The sequence below is a fragment of the Eulemur rufifrons genome, chromosome 7 (assembly GCF_041146395.1).
Source record: "Eulemur rufifrons isolate Redbay chromosome 7, OSU_ERuf_1, whole genome shotgun sequence".
Classification (NCBI taxonomy): Eukaryota; Metazoa; Chordata; class Mammalia; order Primates; family Lemuridae; genus Eulemur; species Eulemur rufifrons.
Window position 1 is genome coordinate 5,200,702 of NC_090989.1, and position 20,667 is coordinate 5,221,368.

The window sequence follows — 20,667 nt, forward strand, 5'->3', positions numbered from 1 at the left end:
GTGATAGATGCCTTGTAAAATATTGTGAAGAGAGGAGCGATTATTAAAAAGTGAGAGACTCCTATAATTCTAGGCTCCAGAGATGAATACTTTAAACATGTTGGAATAGATTTAGCCAGTTATTTTCCTATGATTTTATACGGGGTTATATTATTCTAAAATTTTTTTTCCTCTGAACCCATTAAAACACTTTTGCATGAAATATATAAGCCTCATTACTGTGTTTTAGTCAGACACCACATGCAAATAGTTTCAATGTCATGTGGTCATGAAGAGCTTATAACAACAAAAACGTGAGGATGCATTTCCCATTTTCCTCCTCAGAAGCAATCACTTTTGCCATTTTTTTCTGCTATTCCTTTTGGTATTTAATTTTTCTAAATTTTATTCATGTATCTATTGGTTTTATATTATGACAGATCAGAAATTTAGGTCACTTTGTTCATAACCCGATCCTCCCAGTATTTATTACATTTTAGTCAACTCCATTAAAACCATATAAATATTAAGTGCTGAGCCAAGTTGTGTGCTATGATGACATTTTTTCTTTATGCTTTAAACATCTAAGACGTCCACACTCCAAAGCACAGGGCAGTTTTCTACGTGCTCAACTTTGTCAGAGAGTTTATTGTAATAGTTCTGCTTTGTTTTCCCAGCAGAGGTGGCTCCTAGAGCCCCTCAGCCAGCCTCCTGGCCGTCCCCTGTGAAGCCCTGTCCCTTGCTGCCACCCTGAGTGTTCCTTTCACTGCTCCCCTATGTTGGATTCCCCATTTCGTAAATCCTGTTGCATCTCTCCTTTCTTTTTCTCTCTCCTTTCAGCGGGGCATACCCTCCATCCAGTCATTTCTGAGGAAGGGTGCATGAGAAGGACATTTTTAATGTTTGCAGAAAGAATGTAAGTTTGGGAAAAATTTCTCTCTTAGAAATTTGAAATAATTTCAAAGGAAGTCATTTGTCTGCTGCCTTTTAGCTTCCCGAGTTGCTGCAATTCGGATTCCTGATCTTTCCGTATAAATTAATTTTCTTTTTTTGAAACATTGAGACTTTTCTCTTTATCCGTGATATCCCATAATTTTATGAGTGTGTCTGGCTGTAGTTCTGTGTTCACCTGCTGGTCACTGAGTGGGCTCTTTTAATTATTATTTTAAAATAATAATTTTTAATTCTTTATTCTTTTATTATACAAATCATGTCCTTTTTGACATTCCAGAATTTTTTTTTTCAACTTTTGCCTCTTGCCTTCATATTAACTTTTAGAAATTTCTACACTTATATATTAAGTATCCAACAGCTCTGCTTCAGTTTATCCAGATAATAAACGCTTTAGACTCCTCAGCTGCTCTCAAAGAGGGATGGTGACCTGAATGTGCAGGCAGGGCACGGGGACCTGGGGGTCTTCAGGCAACCCCTCCTCGTTCAGCCCCCGCCTCACTCCACACTTCACAGGTGTCTGGTTTCTCCAGTTCCTGAGTTGCTCCAGGGCTCTGTGTTCTGCGTGCAGGAGTCCTCTGGGCCAGCGCTCCTCCCCAGTGCTGTGTGTACACACCGCTCCTCTTGCATGTGCTTCCTGACTTCAGAGAACTGAGCTTGAGTTCATGGGCATTTCATAGAAACCCTGAAATATTACACGTCTCTGAAATGGTGTTTCTCTTCCCTTCCCTCTGTCCTGTCCTCTCTCTTTCTCTTCCTCTGTCTCTGAATCTCTCTCTCTCTCTGTCTCTCTTCTCTCTTTCTGCTGTGAAACTGCATTACCTAGTTCCTTATTGATGGGACTTTAGCCCCCTTCCTCCATTTTCACTATTATAATGTAAACATCACTGATAAAAATTCCAACATTTGTGTACATCTCATTAATCAATTACTAGATAAGTTTCTGCTCATTAAAAATTCATGAACATTTTACGATACACCAGAAGTTAACACAGTACTCTCTAAAATATATCAAATTTCATTTCTAGCAAGTAGGTATAAGTGTTGATTCTTCTCTTACCTTTCCCAACATTAAGTATTATCTCTTTTTAAAATCATTTTCAATTTGATGGGCAAATTAATTTCATCATTTGTACTTCTAAATATATACCTTCAGAAAGACGTATATTTCTGAAAATAGAGCATTCACTCTTTCACATAGTCAGTTGACAATTTCTGCAGATATGGGCAAGCAAATAAAAAAATTTAAATAAATTTACAAAGATCAATTAAATACTTAAATAATTATTTTATGAATCAAATCACTGTGTGTGTGTTTGTATTGTGTGTGTTTAAGAAGATAGTGTGCTGTGATTAAGAGATAAAGACACATCAAATTTTTTAAAAACATTCCTGATGTTTCTTTGTGTCAGAAACAGCTTATATTTAAATTTGACTGTTGTTTCTATAAAGCCCCTTAATTTTCTTCATTTTTAAAATACAGGTAAGGTATTAATGACCAAAATATGGGAGCCCTCTGGTGGCCAAAATACCTTTAGATACAGACTAGTATATTTCTCCTTTGGCTTAAGATCTCAAGATCTGTTTATGTGAAATGTCCTGAAAATATAGTCTGTTTAAAAAAAGAATCCGCAGATGAAAAAGTTAAATAAACAGAAAAATATTTTAAATATAACTACATTAGGAAAATATGAATTTTGTAAGTGACAGGCAGCCAAGCTTAACCAAGTTCTTGTAAGTGTTTTTGGAAACCAACAGAAACCAAACCCATGTGTTAGGTAGAGGAGGAGCCACGACATCCTTGGAATCTTGCTGTCCACTCTCAACAACTCAGAAGCCCTTTGAGACAGTCCCATAGAAATGTATAACACTTTGCCCTGAATGAAGTGACTGTGTATCAATTGGAGAAAAACAGGAGGTGTGTTAGCTGTCTTCAAAGGTCAGAAGGACCATCTCTGAAATAGGATTACACTCCTTACCTGGCCAGTAAAGGGAGAAATAGAGGTTGAAAAAAAAAATTTCAAGTCCATGTAAGGAAGAAATTATTATCAAAAACAATATTTAAAAAAAATGGGATGGCGTGCCATTAGTGAGTTCCCCATCATTATGAGTATTCAAGCAGAGGATGGAAACCTGCTTGTCAGAGTTGCCATGGAGAGGATTCAGACTCCTAGGGTTGGGTCTAGAGTACATGGTCCCTTCCACCTCTGCCACCCTGGGTCTATGTGGGTCAATGATCAACCATCATGTGGGAGCTACTGATAGCATTGGAACCTGTCTGCTTAAATCAAAGCATTTTAGGAAAGAAAAGTGGAGTCAGCATGAGGGGTCTGGGGGCCAGACAGGGCTGAATGTCATTATCTCCAGTTCCAGGAGGGGTAGATGTACCCAGGCTGCATGCCACCTTACTTCTTAAAGGATAAAATCAGAGATGGTTCCTGGTCTCCAGCAACTCCTAGTTGTTCATGAGCAGTGAATTTAGAATCACAGATGGGATCGCACATATGTCTGTGGGATGCTGGCATTTCTTTCTGAACAACAGTTCCATTTATATTGCGCTCCTTGTGACCACATCTGCATATTTCGCAGTCTTTTTGAGATTTTTGCAGGCATGATTCTGTCACCCAAAACATCAAGGATATGCTCCTCTTTTATTTCTGTGCTTTACAAAACAAACAGACCTTAGAGTCTGACAATCTTGCTGAAAATATTTTTCACCAAATGTGTTTATAGTCAAACAAGTTGTCAGAACAAGGGGTCATTGTTCCTTTCTTAATATCTCAAGAGTTAAGCTGTAATGGCATTTGAAGAGAGAACATAATTTCATTCTCTAGAGGGAAAGGAACGAGTGAACTCATCTCATTATTTTAACAGGATGCAGTTCTAGGGTTAATCTGTATCCATTTGGACAGGTTACTTACCCCACTTGGTGCTTCGGTTTAGTTATCATCAAAGGTGGCTTTTCACATGCAGTTCTACGCCAGGTGTTCACAGAAGGGCTTTCTGAAGACCTAAGCCGAGACCTGCAGGATGAGGAAGCACTGTCCATGAGAAGGACTGGGGTAAGAGCATTCCAGGTAGAGAGAAGAGCATTTCCTGTGTTTCATGGACAGCACATCTAAAGCCAAGTATATGATGGGCAAAGTGATGTGGAAGGATGTTGAGGCAGACTGAGGCCAGATCTTGCAGGATCTTGTCTGTGCATGAAGGGAATTTGGATTTCATTTTAGGTGCAAAGAGAAGCCACTGACGCATTTTAAGCAGGGGAAAACATAATCTTATGTACATGTTTAAAAGGTGGTTCCAGTGCAGGATGAATTAGCAAAGGGACAGAAAAGGAAGCAGGTGTCCAGGTACACCTGGGGCTGAGCAGGGTGCCACCTTTGAAGATGAGAAGTGGGGTGAGGTGGAATGTGTCTAGGAAGTGGGTGGATGGGGCTGCCCGATAGGCTTGATGTAAGTGAGGGAAAGTGAGGAATCACAGATGACTCCCGCTTTTCCTCTGGCTCGGACAGTACTCAGAGGTAGGATGCAGAAGCAATACCTGCGTGCACATGGGGAGGTGCAGAGTGAGGAGTTATGGACCAAGAGCTCAGATTTGGAAATCGTACATTTAAGTGAATGAATGATTTCCACCTTCCTCTGACCTTGCCCTCTATCTTTCCCCATAGTACTCACCACTTTCTAACACCATGCACAGTTTTTTATTTGTTTATAGTTCCTTGTCAGTCTCTCTCCCCACCCGAAAAGCAAGATCCACAATTGGCAGGGATTTACTTACTTACTTATTTCCATTGATGTGCCTGGAGCAGTCCTGGCACCTCGAAGGCACTCAGGGAACCCCTGTTAAAGAACCAATCAGATACAGGACTTCAGAGTTCAAATGAGAACGTGATACAAATGTGGGAGAAAGCCACGTGTGGATGGAAAAGCCATGGGGATTGACGAGATTACTCAGGAAAGAATGCCCAGGTGGTCCAGGAAGGGGCCCAAGCCCCTCTTGTCAGTGTTTGCAGGGGAAATGAGAGGGCAGAGGAGAACGAGCAGTGGGCGTTGTCAGTGAGAAGGCAGAAGAGTGTTGTCATGGAAGCCAAGAAAAGAGAGTGACTGCAGGAAAGGAGATGCCCACCTTTGGAGTTGTCTCCTGGTTTAGCATGAGGTGAGGCCAGTAGTTTCAGTGTCGGAGTCTTGGAAAGAGAAGACAAAGCACAGAGCTCAGGGTATGAGGAGGCATGCCACAGAGTGGGTAGCAGAGGTTGGGGATCTTGCGACCTTCTGGTGCCAGCCACCAAGAAGAAGGGTCTATACCTGCAGGTGGGTAGCTGATGCTCATCTGTGATCTGGAAGTAGGCATGGGGTCCCAGGTGGGATCCTCTCTCCATCTGGTCCTGAGGAATGTCAGAGAGCAGCAGCCTGCATTGCAAGGGATGGGGTGAGATTGAGTCTGCAGGGGACCCCCAAGTTTCAGTTAAGACCTGGAGGAAGAGGGAGGATCAGAGGCTGCGCTGTTGATCCCAGAGGCAGCTCTCAGAGAATACACTGGGAACAGTGAGGGGAAGGACTGGCGACTGGACAGATGAGCAGGAGTTCGGTGCACCATGGGGTTGGACTCTGTATGAGCAGTGAGGCTTGCAGTTGACACTGGCCGAGAAGAGCAGGGGACTGTCGGGGCACTGGTAATTCTGCTACTGGGTGTTCAGCTCACCACACGCGGTTTATATGAACTAAGACTTCAGCATTTTCTTTTTGAAAAGTACTTTTAGAAATTTCCAGATAACTCCTTGCTTTGCAAGCCATTGTCAAGTAGGTGCGCAATAATGAGCTTTTCAATTAATGCCATCATTTTGGTATCCTCAGGAAGTATATTATTGTGCTCATCTATTAGGCTGAGTGATATGAAATTGCTGTTTTGTATGTCAAATTTGGGCTAATTAAGCAATTTCAGACGGTTCATTCTGGCAATCTTTATAGCAGGAAGTATGCTGAAGAGGAAATAGTAGCAATGATTGCGATGATAAAATGAAGGAAATCTTGAAATATTTTGAATATATGGAATACGACCTGGGTTCAGTATGCCCCTATATATTTGCAAAGTGGCTGATCAATTGACCTTTCAGAAGCGAGTGAGGGAAATGGTCCCTTCTCCTGGCCCCACATCTACCTGGTGGCATCTAACTCTGATCAGGGGCTGCAGTGGGAACTCTGTGGTGGCTTTGGCCTCGGTGGCACATTAGAATTACTTGGGAACTATTAATATTAAGACTCCTGGCTGCTCAGGCTACAAACCAACCCATTAAATCAGAACACCTGAAGGTGGAGCCCAGGAAGCACTGTTTTAATTGGCTCCAGGTGATGTCAGTGTGCCACATTTGAGAGCTACTGTTTTAAACCAGTGCTTGCAAACCACCGTGCGTATGCTTCACCTGGGGATCTTTGCTGCCAGTGCTTACCTCCCACAGCTGAACATTCTAATTTGGTGGGTCTGGGTGCAGGGAGTTAGCTACGCTCCCTGCAAAGAGGTTTTTTTCTTCCGATCAGGTCTCTCAGGCAGGGGTCATCGCAAAGGATGAAAAATAGTAGGAAACAGAAATAAAAGATAATATAATGGCAATAATAATACACAGAGACAAAGATACAGTTTATAAAGTAAAGGTTTATGAAAATAGATAAAGGAGGGTGTCCGGATGGACATATTTTTACCCACATAAAATATATCCCCGACTGAAACTCCACACAGGTATTACATAGGGTAGACACAGGCTCCGGTTGCCAAGGGCAATGGGATTTTCATACTAACAGGCAGTTTGCTTTAGGGTCAAAGTCTCCTAAAAGGCTACTACAGATCCTTTAACTAACTCTAACTAGGGGAACAATGAGTTATAAAATCGTCTTGGGGCAAACTTCTAAGTTTTATGATAAGGCTATTACTTTAGTAAAAAACAGAGACATCTTGGCTCCAGTGATTGAGTTCTTGGAGACAGAGATGATCCCAGAAGTCAACATGGGCTGTGCTTTGTGTTAATCACTTTAACCGCATGGTTCCATCTGGGCCCGGCTTGGGCATTAGCATATCTATCTCATCAGCTCTCATCTCCGGGGGTCCTTGCCTGTCAGCTCTGGCAACCTTTTGGTTCTAAGGGAAAGGCCTGCCTTGTCTTTCAAAATAGGTGAAAACCAAAGGCCCAGTTTACAGCTGTCTCTTTGAAGTGCAGCTTCTACTGACCAGCGAGACGCCCTCCTGAGACGAGGCAGCTTTTGAACTAACACATTTATTTTTTCTTTAAGGCAAAGCCTTATTTGACTTCTGAAATCAAATCTTGTCTCCAGAAATACAGGGGGCATTTCTATAACTCAGTATTCTTAGGCTCAACATCTGGGGTGTAACTGGGTGTCAGGATTTTTAAAAGATCTCCAAGTGATTCCAACGTGCAGTCAGGTTTGGGAGCCCCTGCTCAGTGTAAACCAAGAGCTACCTTAAGCTAATGGTCCTCAAACGTGCACCATGCCAGAAGCACTGGAGGGCTTGTTAAACCAGGGTGCTGGCCACCACTCTGAGTTTCTGTTTCCAGATGTCGGAAGAGGGGTCCAAGAATTTGATTTTCTGACCCTTCCTCAGGTGGCACTGTTGCTGCTGCTGGTCTGAGGACCAGACCATGAGAACCACTGTGTTAGGCTCCCACAGAAGCGCTGGTGTTCCTGGGTACAGGCGGTACGGCTGGGATCTCATGCATTCCCTGCATGGAATCTCACACTTTCAGGAAGGAGTTCCAAGAGGAAGGACGTGGGTTTACAATCCTAGGGGCACCCTGTTGCCTTTTAATCTTCCTATGGACAGACATCCTTCTGTTCTTATCTGCTGTCTTAACTCCTGCTGCTGCTTTGACAGATTAGCATAAACCGAAATGACTTAAGACAAAGTTATTATCTTGTAATTGTGAAGGTCTGACACCCAGTGGGCTAAATGGTCTCACCAGTCTAACACCAAGGTTTTGGCAGGGCCGTGTTCCCTTCTGGAGCATTTAGGGGAGTTCTGTTGGCTTGGTTTAGAGTAGCTGCCGTTCTCACGCCCGTTCTTCCTGCAGAGCCAGCGGTGGCTGGTAGAGTCTTTCTCACATCCCATCGCTGACTCTGATGCTTCCTGCCACTTTTAAGGACTCTTATAATTACATTGGGCCCACCTAAATAACCCAGGATCGTGCCCCACTTTAAGGTAAGTTGATGAGTAACCTTAATTGCCCTTTGCCGTGAAACCAAACATATCCACAAGACGGGGTGGAGAGTATTCTACCTGTCACATCTGCCTTCTGGGCCCCAGACTCCAGAGGCAGAATGCTTGGGCGTGAAACCAGTTCTACTACTCAGAGCTGGCGGACCTGGAGCAGGTTATGTAACTTCTGTAAACTGCTAGAACCCAGGGCATTAAAGTATCTGCCTCGCCATGTTAAGATGGGGTTACATACATGGATAATTAATAACATATGTACGTTCCAGATCCTGCCAAAGGGATGTGAGAAAATCTTATTGTTGTAATTGTCATAATTTTCAATTTTATTAAGAGTTTCTGCCTATAGTCACCCAGCTCTTCACTTCATAAGAAAACACTGCTATGGGGTATCCTTTCAGACCTATTCTGTGCATGTACAAGCATATGTAAATATAATTTATTTGCACAAGTGTTAGAATATTACACCTATCTGAATAATACTTTAATTCATGTTCATTTCCTCACTCTTCTAAATAGCTACATCGTTTCTATTTTATGAATGTACTTCAATTTACTTAGCCAGTCCTTTATTGATGAGCATTTAGTGTGTAGCTCTTTTGCAATCACTAACAGGGCTGTAACTAATAGTCTTATAAATCAGTAAGTTTGCACATGTGCCTGTGTATCTGTTATATAAACTCCTGGAAGTGGACCTTCTGAATCAAACGTTACATACATTTTTAAGTTTGATAGATGTTGCCAAATTTGTCTCTATATGTCTTTCATCCATTTTCATTTCCATCAGCACTACATGAGGATGTACATTTCCATACATCCTTGGCCGACTCCTGTCATTAAGCATTTTTATTTCTGCCATTCTGATAGCTGAAAACAGTATTTTGTATTTTTTATTTGCATCTCTCTTGTTATGAAGGAATCAAACATCATTTTATACGTTCCTCAGCAATCATATTTCCTTTTCAATTAGCCATCAATTTATGTCTCTCATCCATTTTTCCTCGGGGTGGTTGATTTTTTTCTCTAAAAATTAATTAATAGAATTTAATCACAGTTTAAAGAAAGATCTCTTTTCTGTGATATGAATTACAAAAATTTTTCTTGTTTACTTTTTGATTTTACCATACAGAAATATTTTTTATGTCAAATTTCTAAATTGTTTATGGAATCCTGCTTTTGTATCATGCCTAGAAAGACGTTTCCTATCTTAGTTTCCATGTTTTTCTTTAGTAATTACATTCTTCTATTTTTGTGGTTTACATGTCTAGAATTTTGATTTGATAAGTTAGGTAGGAATGCAATTTCAATTTCTTCCAGAATTTCCTATTGCCTCAACAGCCTTTATTAAATAACTGTGGTTTTGTGTTTTCTTTTTTTCCTGTTGATACACAGCACCACTTTTATTACCTGCTGAAAATTTATATGTCTTTCTGGTCTTTTCTTTCTGTTCCATTCTTCTATTCATGCATCTGTGCCACAGCCTTAAAACATGTTTAAATATCTGAAAGATCTATTTCTTCCTTATTTACGCATTTTTCTGCAGATTTTTTTTCTAGTTGTTTTTGCATGTTTACTTTAAAATCTGATTACTTTTCTGGAGAAAAATCTCTTTAGGATTTTATTAGAGTGGTCTGAAATGTATGGATTAATTTAATAATCACCTTCCTTAGGATAATAAGTGTTCTCATCTTAAAAAGGGTGTGCCATTCCACTTAATCAATTGTCCTTTTGTGTACCAGGGAACTATTTCAACATGTTTCTCATATGGTTCTTACACATTTCTTATACTTATTCCTTTTTTTTTTTTTATTGTGTATGAGTCTTGATGCCAAAAGGATGGTGGTTTGTATCTACTTAGGCAACCTATTTTTACCTTTTACTTTTTACTCAGTCATTTCACTGAATTATCTTTACCTTGTGTAATAGTTTTTCAATTGATTCTCATGAATTTTTCATTTATGCAATTATATTTTGTGCAAATAATGGTAATTTCCCTCCTTTTTAATATGCATGGTTCTAATTTCCTTCTCTTATCAAGTTGTATGTTATAGCATTTAATTTCATCACTATTATATGTTCTCTATTCCCATTTCTAATTGTTTGTGTTTTGTTCTTTTCTTGGCTAGTTTAACCAACAACTTATCTATTTTATTAATTATTTTAAAACTTTAGATTTATTTAATAGTTCTAATCTCAGTCTGTTTCTAATGCATTCTGTTTTGCATTTATGTTTTTCTTAATTTTTTTCTTTTTCCTTAGATTTCTTTAATAGCTCAAACATTAGCCTGTTTTGTAATGCATTTAATCTTGCATTTATTTTCTATTAGTTTGTTCCTTTTACTTTACTTGAATATATTTTATTGGTCTTTTGTTCTAATTCTTTCAATTGGATGTTTAAATCATTTTTTTCATTTTTATTATTTATATAAGTGTACAAGAATATACAATTTTTTCTGAGTATGGCTTTTGGCATGTTATATAGGTTCTGATATAAACTGTATTCATTAACAATTTTTATAGATATTCTCCAATCTCTGTTTTGGTTTCCTTTGTGATTCATCCAGGTTGGAAATCCTGTTAAATTGTAGTTTTGTTGTATTGAGTTTAGGGCATAGTCTGTTCTGTACCATTTCTATTTGCAAAACTTTATTGAACTTTTCTTTGTGACCTAGTATGTCTTCAAGATTGGCAATTTTTTCCTTGGATACTGGAAAGCAAGATATATTATATGCCCTCAGGTTATAGAATTAGATAAATTACAAACAGATAGATCTAGCTATGTTGTTTAAATCTTCATTGCTTTTGCTTTTTATGTATACACTTGATCACTCATGGACTGAGAGAGGCCAATTAAAGTCCCCACTGCTAACATACTTCTGCTATTTTAAAAAATTTCTTCTAGGTTTTGCTTTGTTATTTTTAATGTGATATTTTCATCCCATGCAGATATTCATACCTCTTCTGACTTTATTGCATATTGTAAGCTTTGTCATCATAAAGGGCGATTCTTTGTCACACAAATACTCTCCACCTTATTTTTAACCTTTTACGTCTTTGTCTGCTGATTAAGAGCACAATGGTTGCTTTCTTTATTGCATTTGCCTGATTTGCCTTTCCATACCCTTAATAATTCTTTTAATCACCTAAAAACTCACCAAAAACAGCGTATACTTAAATTTGTGATGGGAATAAGTTTAGCAATATGGGAATAAGTTTAGCAAATTTACATTGTTGTATCATATTTTATGTTATTCTTTTTCTTTATAGTGCTTATTTTGTTTTTTCCCCCTCTTTTGTTCCTTCTCTGTGTGTGTATACATTTCTTTTCATAATATGGAAGTTGTGGGCTGTTTAATGGCTGACTCTATAATTACAAGCTGATATAATACACTTGATCTTCTTTTTCTAAAGACTGTTCCCATATCAATTCCCCATCATGACCAGAGATGAAATTACAAAGTATCCTAAGGATGGTTATGTTTTTATTGGTTTATTTAGTCTTTACATTTATATCTTGATGAATTGACTTATCACCCTTATAGGATCTGTATGTGGTCTCTGGTTATAAACATCCCTCTACCCCCATCTCTTATCTCCCTTCCCTGAATTTGAGTTAGTTATAGCAATTCTAAATTGCCATGATTTGTAACAGTTGTTTTTGTTCTGTAATTCCCACAGTTGTTTTACGCCTCATCCTAAAGCTAAATAAAATAAATGCAGAGCAAATCTTTTTGCTACAGTTTTGTGATTCATTTTTTATCATTTTATTATAAAAAATTTTAAACATGTAGAAAAATGAAAATAATTGTATAAGCAACATCCATTAACCATCACCTAGATTCTACACTCAGCATTTGCTGTATTTGCTTTGTCAACTAGCTATCCATTTATTGATCCCTGTCTCCTCATCAATCCGTCCTATTTCTCAATGCATTTCAAAATAATTTGCAGATCATAGTAGACTTTACCCTTGAACACTTTAGCATACACATCATTAACTAGAGTTCAATATTAGTGATTTTTATTTATTTTCCCATTAACTAATTTTTTTTCTAATTGTCAGGAAGACTTAACAGCAACCATAATTCCTGACTATTTTTCCACTTGCAAACATGGCCCGGAGTCTTATAATTAAATGCTATTTTGCCTGTCCATAACATTTTATTTTAATGAGTCTTTCATAGATGTTGGCCCACTATTTTCACATGTGGAGTATTACTGTGAAAAAAATCTAAGATCAGTGTAATTTTAATTTACTTTCTTCTTTTAAGTGATTTGATTTTTTTCTCTTTTCACCTGATTATGAATATTTTTAATTTATCTTCAAAAGTTCAGTAAAGTAAATCCTAATATAGATAAAGTGCTGACTTTTTTGTACCAACTATTCTTAGAACTTTGGGACTATTTTCATCTGTATATTCAACTTTTCTTATACTGATATTTCTGTATTGCTTTAAAAATAATATATTTAATATTTTTATTTCATTTATATACTTCTCTTCCCCAGGCAGGACACTTAGGCAAATTTTGCATCTCCTTGTCTTCTTCTCTTTCTCCCTTGACTACTTTTTATCTACCTATCCAATTACTTTGGTTTATTTTTCTAGTCTAGTTTCTTCCCGTTCTGGGCAGTGTCTCCTTGCTTTGGGTTGATGACAACGTGGCAGTCGGTTTGTGAATTTTTTTTTGTACATTCCCTTTCTTCTTTTGAGTGCTCCAGTGGCTTATCTTCCAGCTTTCTCTCGTCTGGACTTCATCCTTTACCTCCCCTTTGAGCTACTTGATTGTATTCAATTCTTTTCATTCATGGCCATACATTTTGTTCAAATGATTCACTGGCTTGATAACTACTCATTCTGGTTGAGTGTTTTTGTTTCATTTTTTTCCCCAGTGATCTTCCTAATCTTGTCTTATATTATATTTATATAAATCCTATGCTGGGAGCTTTTTGATTTATTTCTCACCTTTTGATGGAAGGCCTTCCTAGATCAGGTACTTGCAAAAGGTTTGTTGAGGGGGTCAAAGCATAACTGGATTAGTAGGAATTAATCTCAGTTTATAGCAAAGTACCTTGTGAAGTCAGGTTATTTCTGTGAGTTGTTTTGCCTTCACTTCTGTCCAGCCAACAGAAGTCAGCAGGTCCCAGTCTGCTACTTCTGAGGGTCCCTTCTCCACCCATTTCCTGTAGGGGTCAGGATAGAATTCACCCACCCCGGCTTCTCCTGCTGCTGTGTGGTGCCAGCACACGATTACATTACCAATGTTTGCGATTAACTAAGCCCCATGAGTCATTTTTCTCTTTATTATGTAGTACCTCTACTTTGAGGATACTTCTACCTGAAATATTACAGATATCTTTTCATGGTCACTTCCCACATTTTCATTTGATTTCCCCTGATTTTGGCAGGTGGTTTGAACTCATGGAACTCTTAGTTTTTCCCAAAGCTGCATTGTCTACACTCTGAGACTAGCCTTGAGCCCCTTCCACGGGAAAACTGTTACTCATGTGAGCAGTGTTTGCGTGGCCGTCCTTCCTTCCTTCCTCTTATTTCTGGTAGGGCTCCTTGACGTCTCGTATAGTCCCTTTGTTATACTGCTTTTTATGTTTTGTTCATACATTTTTAAATGTGGGGAAATTGGTACTTGAAAATCAAATGCCTCAGAGTAAGTAGTCTTGATAGAGAACTTCCACTACATAGTTTCATTTTGTCCTTTAGACGATCCTTCCAAGTGGGAATCGTTATCTTCATTTTGCAGGTAAACAAAAGAAATTCAGGTAGATCACGGGACGTGGCCAGAGTCACACGCCAGCACGTGACTGAGCTGCGTTTCTGACACCACCGTTGTGTCATTGTGCCACCTTTCATAACTGGGAATAGAACCTGGATGAGGCAAAACGGTTCCCTGAACGTGGTGAGAGTTTTGACATTTGAGATAGATGAGAGAAAACAGGAAATTGCCCTATTTATCATGAGCAGACTTTGCCATGGTGACAGACTGCCTAATTGGTTCATATGTATCTTTCTGTTTCGGTCTATGGCTCTGCTCATTAGTATGCAATTTTCTCTGTCCTGACTGTGCAGGGACGTGGGGCTTGTGAACCTTGTTCCCGCACTGGGGCCCTGCTGGAGAGCAGAATGGCCTTCCTGTGATATGCATCGTCCCAAGGACTGTCTCTCCCTCCTCACTGTACTTAGGCACGACGGATGCCTTTGGTAATTCAAGGACCAAGCCTCTTCCTTCGTTTTCAGTTTTGTTAGGGAGTGATCAGTTCACCTCCTGATCTTTTCAGTTGGAAAGATTTTACCGGAGTCTGAGGACTGTTTGCTCTCTACACAGTCTCAGTGCTTCAACCATTTTAAGTTGCTGTATGAATGTTTCCTAAGTGAAGATTATTTGTTCTTTAAAAAAGAGCTGTAGCACTTTTGCTGTTCTACTTTGATTGATCTCTCGTCATCATCGACAGCAGCAAATATTTATTGACATTAGTACTAACCAATGCTCAGAGTGATGGTAAAGTTCTCATTCTGTGGTGCTGGGTCAGGATGTGGGCAATGGTCCCCAAAGAAGGCTGATATAAGGTTGGGGACAATTGAAGCTTCCTGAGGTGTTTCTGCAAAATGCAAAGAAAACATACATTTTGTTTTTGTAGGCATTTTATGCATTGAGAACGTAAAGTCATTTGCCAGTCATAGGAGAGAATCTGCCAGAATTGCAGCTGTCAGCCTGTCAGTGTGACCTTTCCCAGTGTGACATGCCATGGAATTTCCTGTCACATTAAGACAATATGACAGAGCTGTGCATTGCTTTCACAGTGGTTCTACCCACCCTTATCTTCTCAAGAGAGAATGCCTTCCAAAAGAGATAGGGAGTCTATTCACATATCAATCCTATGAGCTCAGAAATTGGATGGAAAGTTTGCACATTAAGCTTTATTTTATGCAGTGATATATATGAGCATGTACTATTACTTGTGTCTGTGTGTGCATGTGTGTATATATACACATATATCACATGCACATGCCCCACCCCCCACACACATAGCCTTTGAAGTTCAGGAACAAGAGGGACAACCTTGTTCCTGTCTAGCAGCAGGAAGGGAAAGATTGGAGATATCAGAACTCACTTAAATGTCATTCTGAATTCAATATGGAATTATCTAATTATGTCTAATTCAACAACTGAAGCATAAACTACTAATTTCAGCTCCAGCCAGAATTTTGCAGATTTTCCCCATTTTCCTTTATAGAATATAACATTTGGCACAAATCCTAGATCAGATCTTCTTTGCAGCTGCATTGCTGAGTACTAGCCTTGATAGAGAATTGTTTGCATCATGCATTTGAAAAAAAGAAAGAAACAAACAAAATCTTCACATTTCCTATTTCTTCTTTTCTGCTGGTAGAGACCTCTCACTCTCGTTCAATACCCCATAACCTAGTAGCATCCTAGTGCTCACTAGAGCATGAGTGCCATGGTGTGTGCATTATGTAAATAATGTGAAATTTAGCTTAGTACCAATATCCAGTAAATATATTTCATACTTGGTATGATACTAATAGAATAACTATTGGAATTAATCTTTCAACATAGAAATGTTTACACGATAAAATAAGAACTGCACATGATGTCACTCTTTATTTAATTTCTTAATTTCACTAAATATCTTAAACTTATTTGTTTCCCAAACCAACTTGTGTTAGGTAATAATTGTTCAGAAATCAGTTTTGAATACTAAATTTTTCATTTCACAGGTTAGACTGATGCATTTACAGATTACCATCAGGATATTCTTTTTCTTGGTATCTGCATATATACATATGTGTGTGTGTACATATATACATATTATATATATCTATGCAGTCTGTATCTTTCATTGGATACATTTTCTCTATATTTTAATCATCTTGATTTTGTATATAATAGGCAAAAATAAATTTTACTTTTGAAGTTTGCTTGGTTGAGGGGCCAGTCGGTACTTCAGAGTCTCAGTCAGGGAAGTGATCAACTGGAATCTTTCAGCAGTGACCCTGACCGTGGAGGGACCTTGCTGTCCTGGCCACCATAATCCACAGGGAAGTGGTAATTTTTTGTTAAATATTTCATTTGCATTACCAATCCAAATAGTTTCTGGTGTGCACACGTCTTACAGCTTCCCTGAAATTCTAAGCGCAGTGATTTGTTTGTACACTCCCAACAGTCCACCACATGTTCTGGAAGCAGTTGTAGCTAAATTACTATCATTATTGTGCTTTGCCACACTGATGTTTGATGCAATTGAGAAAGCAATTTTAATGCAATTTATTCTGACAACTGTATATACCTGGTACAGACTTAATATGATATGAGCCACACACACATACTCCTGTGTATAAATATACCACATGGATACAAAACCAAGCAACGCTCAATTATCTCCTGCATTTGATGTGGAAACTCCTTCACCACCCTGAGTCTGTTACCTTTCATAACCATTAAAGCAGCCCCACTAATCTTTTTATAAAGATTTATGTTTCTTTCAAAGAGAAGGGATGTGGAAGCCAGTAGAAACCGTTGTGGGGAGCTGGAGTACAAGAGCAAGTGGTCTCCTTTCGTTAAAATCCCATCTGCTTTCTTTTATAAACCCTGGAGCCCGGCCTTCTCTCACATCCTGGCCCTAAGTTCTAACTGCGCACAGCCTTTGGAAGATGAGGCTGAGTGCCCAGAGGTGACTTGCTAAGTATCTCAGAAATCTCCATCCTTCCTCCCCGAGACTCCAGTGTGCTGCATGGAAAACATGCAGGATTATGGATAGGCCTGGCCTTAAAGGGCAAGGCATACGGACTTTCATCCACCCTGGAGTGGCCCAGGCAACTGGCCGGAACAGCCACCAAGGGGACAAATCTTGATCAAGAGGGCAGGTGACCCACAAGAAATTCACACATTTAGAAAATACTATTAAAATCCTAAGATGCAAACAAAGGAAAAGAAAAAAATGAATACTGTTTAATCATTGCTAGAAATTTTCCTTATGAATTCTTTAGTAAGAAACCTCCTAAACATTTCTTTTCAGTGTTATAATGATGTCTGTAATTAGAAAGCAACAACAACACAACTTATCTTCAGTAAAATCTTGATATATTTGATAAAATTTTATATAACATAGACCTTGTGAGCCCTGATGACTTAGATAGACTTAATACCTATGAAAGACAAAACCTTAAACATTTGCAAGCAAATTTCATTTCTGAATTGCAACCTAGATAAAAATATGGGAATTAGTCAAATGTTTGGAAGTCATTATCCATGAAAGCCACATGGAATCTTAAACCAAGAGCTTTACCCCTGTGAATATTTTTTCCAAGGCCATTAAACTTGTATTTCTGGTTAAATACAATTTATCGTATTACCAAAACAAAGTATCATCATGTAGTTGTGGATGAATTGAGAAGATTCTGGACAGAGCTTGAAGGCAAACAATGGTGCATCAGAGACATGTGGGGTCCATTTGAAAAATATGGACGGGACAGTCTTCCACCAGCTGAGAGTGGTTTGCTCTGCTGTAATAAAATCAAGCAGGAATCCTTACACATATTTTTTTATATCATGTTGTTTAGTTTGGTTGGTTTATAAAGGTGTTATAGCAACATGGCTTAAAAAATCCAAAAAAAAAATCTCCAAGTAACTTAGCCATTCCCTGTATAGCCTCGTAGGACTTTTCAGTGCATTTTTTTTAATTTCAGCTTATTATGGGGGTCCAAAAGTTTAGATTATATATATTGCCCATGCCCCACCCCCCCCAGTCAGAGCCTCAAGCGTGTCCATTCCGCAGACAGTGCGCATCGCACTCACATTTTTCAGTGCATAGTAACATCTATGTTGATGTGTACTCAGAAATATCACTAAACATTTCATGGAGTTGTTATTCTGTAAATCCCAAGTCAGAACTTACTCAAAACAAACAAAAGAAAATCAAACAACATACTTCATTTTATTTCTGCCTTTGAAGAAATATTTTAATTGGTTTAGGTATTGTGGATTTAGCTACTGTATTTAAAACTTTTATGATTCACAAAGTTAGTGAAAAATAGGTTTGAATCAAATCTGTAATTGTGACAATTCCTACCCCAACAGGTAATCCTAATCTTCATTAAGACATTTAAAACAGTTCATTTTATCAAAGGAAGTTTGAGGAAGGTCAGGTAGAAAAGAATATGTGCAGACGTTTACTCTGCTGATTACCTTAACTCAACGTTTTCAGGTCTTTGTGCCTTCAAGAAAAACTGCCAACAGAGAATATAGGCACAAGTTTATATGATGCAGTAAAACTAGCTTAAAAATTATCTGTTTGATTACTGTTTAGAATATAGCATTAGAGAGAATGCATCACAGATGACTTGTGAAATCACTTATTTTGGCCACATATAAAAATCTATGGCAAATGCAACTTTATTTTGATTTCTAAACCGTGAATGTGATAACTTGGTGTTTTCTTTTTCATCTTTAATTTCTGATAGTATGAGAATACAGATTAGCATAATGCACTGCAACCTGACATTGTGGGACACACGATTCTTCTAGGTGGGGAGTATTTTGGAAAGGTAATTATGCATATAAAGATATTGTGGGAGGCAGAGTAATAGCCCCCCAAATATACCTATTTCCCAAAACTTGTGAGTGTGGTAGAGGCCATGGCAAGAGGGAAGTATGGTCACGGCAGAATGAATGACCTTAAGGTGAAGGGATTATCCTAATTTGTCTAGGTGGGCTCATTCGCCTCACATGCGTCATGAAAATCAGAAAGCCTTTCCCAGGTGTGGTCAGAGAGAGATGGCCAGAGAGAGGCCACGGTGCTGAATTTGAAGATGGAGGAAGGGGCCACAAGCCAAGAAATGCTGGAAGGCTCTAGAAGCTGAAAAAGGCAACAACAACAACAACAACAACAACATATTTTCCCTTCAGAAGCTCCAGAATAAACGCAGGCTTGACCACCTTGGTTTTAGCCCAGTGATATTTAAATCCAGCTCCTAACCACCTAAAGTGTAAGATATAAATTTGTGTTGTTTTACACCACCAAGTTTGTGGTAATTTGTTAGTAGCAGCCATAGGAAACCAATGCAGGTGTAAGATTCAGCTTTCTCCCCCTCAACTCAGAGACAAAACTGTCAGAATTATATTTTGGACTTGTCCTTGGTGAGAATGCAGCCCTAAGAACAAAAGAAACAGATTTCATTTTTGCAGAGTGTATTAGTTAAGGTTCTCCAGAGAAACAGAACCAATGAGAGATTAGATAGCTAGATGATGGATTTATTATGAATGAATATTGACTCGTGATTCTGTTGTCTGCAAGCTGGGGAGCCAGGAAGACCAGCCGAGTCCCAAGGTTTGAGAACCACCAGAGCCAACCCAGTCTGAGTTTGGATGCCTGAGAACCAGGTGGCCACTGGTATAAAAGTCTCATGTTCCCAGTCTGGGAACCAGGAGCCCCAACGTCCAAGGACAGGAGAAAATAGATGTCCCACCTCAAGAAGAGAGAGTGAATTTGCCCTTCCTCCACCTTTTTATTTCATTTTGGCCTTCATCAGATTGGATGATACCAGAGGGCTGTCTTCTTTACTGAGTCTACTGGTTTAAATGCTAAACTCTTCTAGGTTTAAATGCTAAACCTTCACAGACACATCCAGAAATGAGGTTTTATCAGCTATCTGGGCATCCCTTAGCTCACTCAAGTTAACCATGATACAGAATTAACAGACTGTATAGCATAGATGATTTCCCTATTGATCCAACTGTTGAATGAACTTGGCTTTCATATTATACTTTATTTGAGATATGCAGGAAATGCTTGATTTTATTAGGCAAATTTTCCAACAATGTAGGCACAGAAGTCTAATTGATCAAAAATGCTCTTTGGCAAAGAAGAGTAAAACAATCACATAAAAAAATAGAGCTCTAACCTTTTTTATCCTCAAAAATTCCAAGTAAGTTTAAAGTTGGTTGACACAAGCCTCACACACTTTCTTGTTATGCAGCTATATTTTGTGGAATGCCTATCACAAATAAGTTACCTAATTTAGGAGAAAAACATTAATGTCACTCAACACCAATAGAAATGTGGTTATTCTTTCAAAAGTGATTAATGCTGCTGAAAATACAGGTGTCTTGTATGCAGAATTTCCATAACGACAGTAATGAGATATGTTGTATGATGAATATGTTTTTTTGTTAGAAAAACAAGGAAAAGGAAAGTTAGCCATAGCGTTTGGCTGTGTAAATTGGAATCAATATTCCAAGTGGTTCTGGAATGTCTCAAATGCTTTCTTCCCAATTTGAGTAATATTTTCTAATCATAGGTTATTTCTCATTCACTTCAGCCTTGGATAGAGGCGGTTAATTATTAACATTTTTAAACGATAAAGTACATAGAAGAGTAATGGTACCCAGTAAGTAAAGAATAAGTATTTCAGAGGTCTGTGGAGAGTGTCATAAAATATATCTTAGATTGTTCTTGGTCTTTACTTATCCTAGACCTTTTA

At 38.5% G+C, this 20,667-nt stretch overlaps 1 protein-coding gene across 1 annotated transcript in view; it reads left to right on the forward strand.

Annotated features, from left to right (window-relative positions):
• DSCAM (DS cell adhesion molecule) overlaps window positions 1-20,667 on the forward strand; it is a 740,578-nt gene that overhangs the window by 341,247 nt on the left and 378,664 nt on the right. The gene's annotated exons all lie outside the window — the stretch shown is intronic.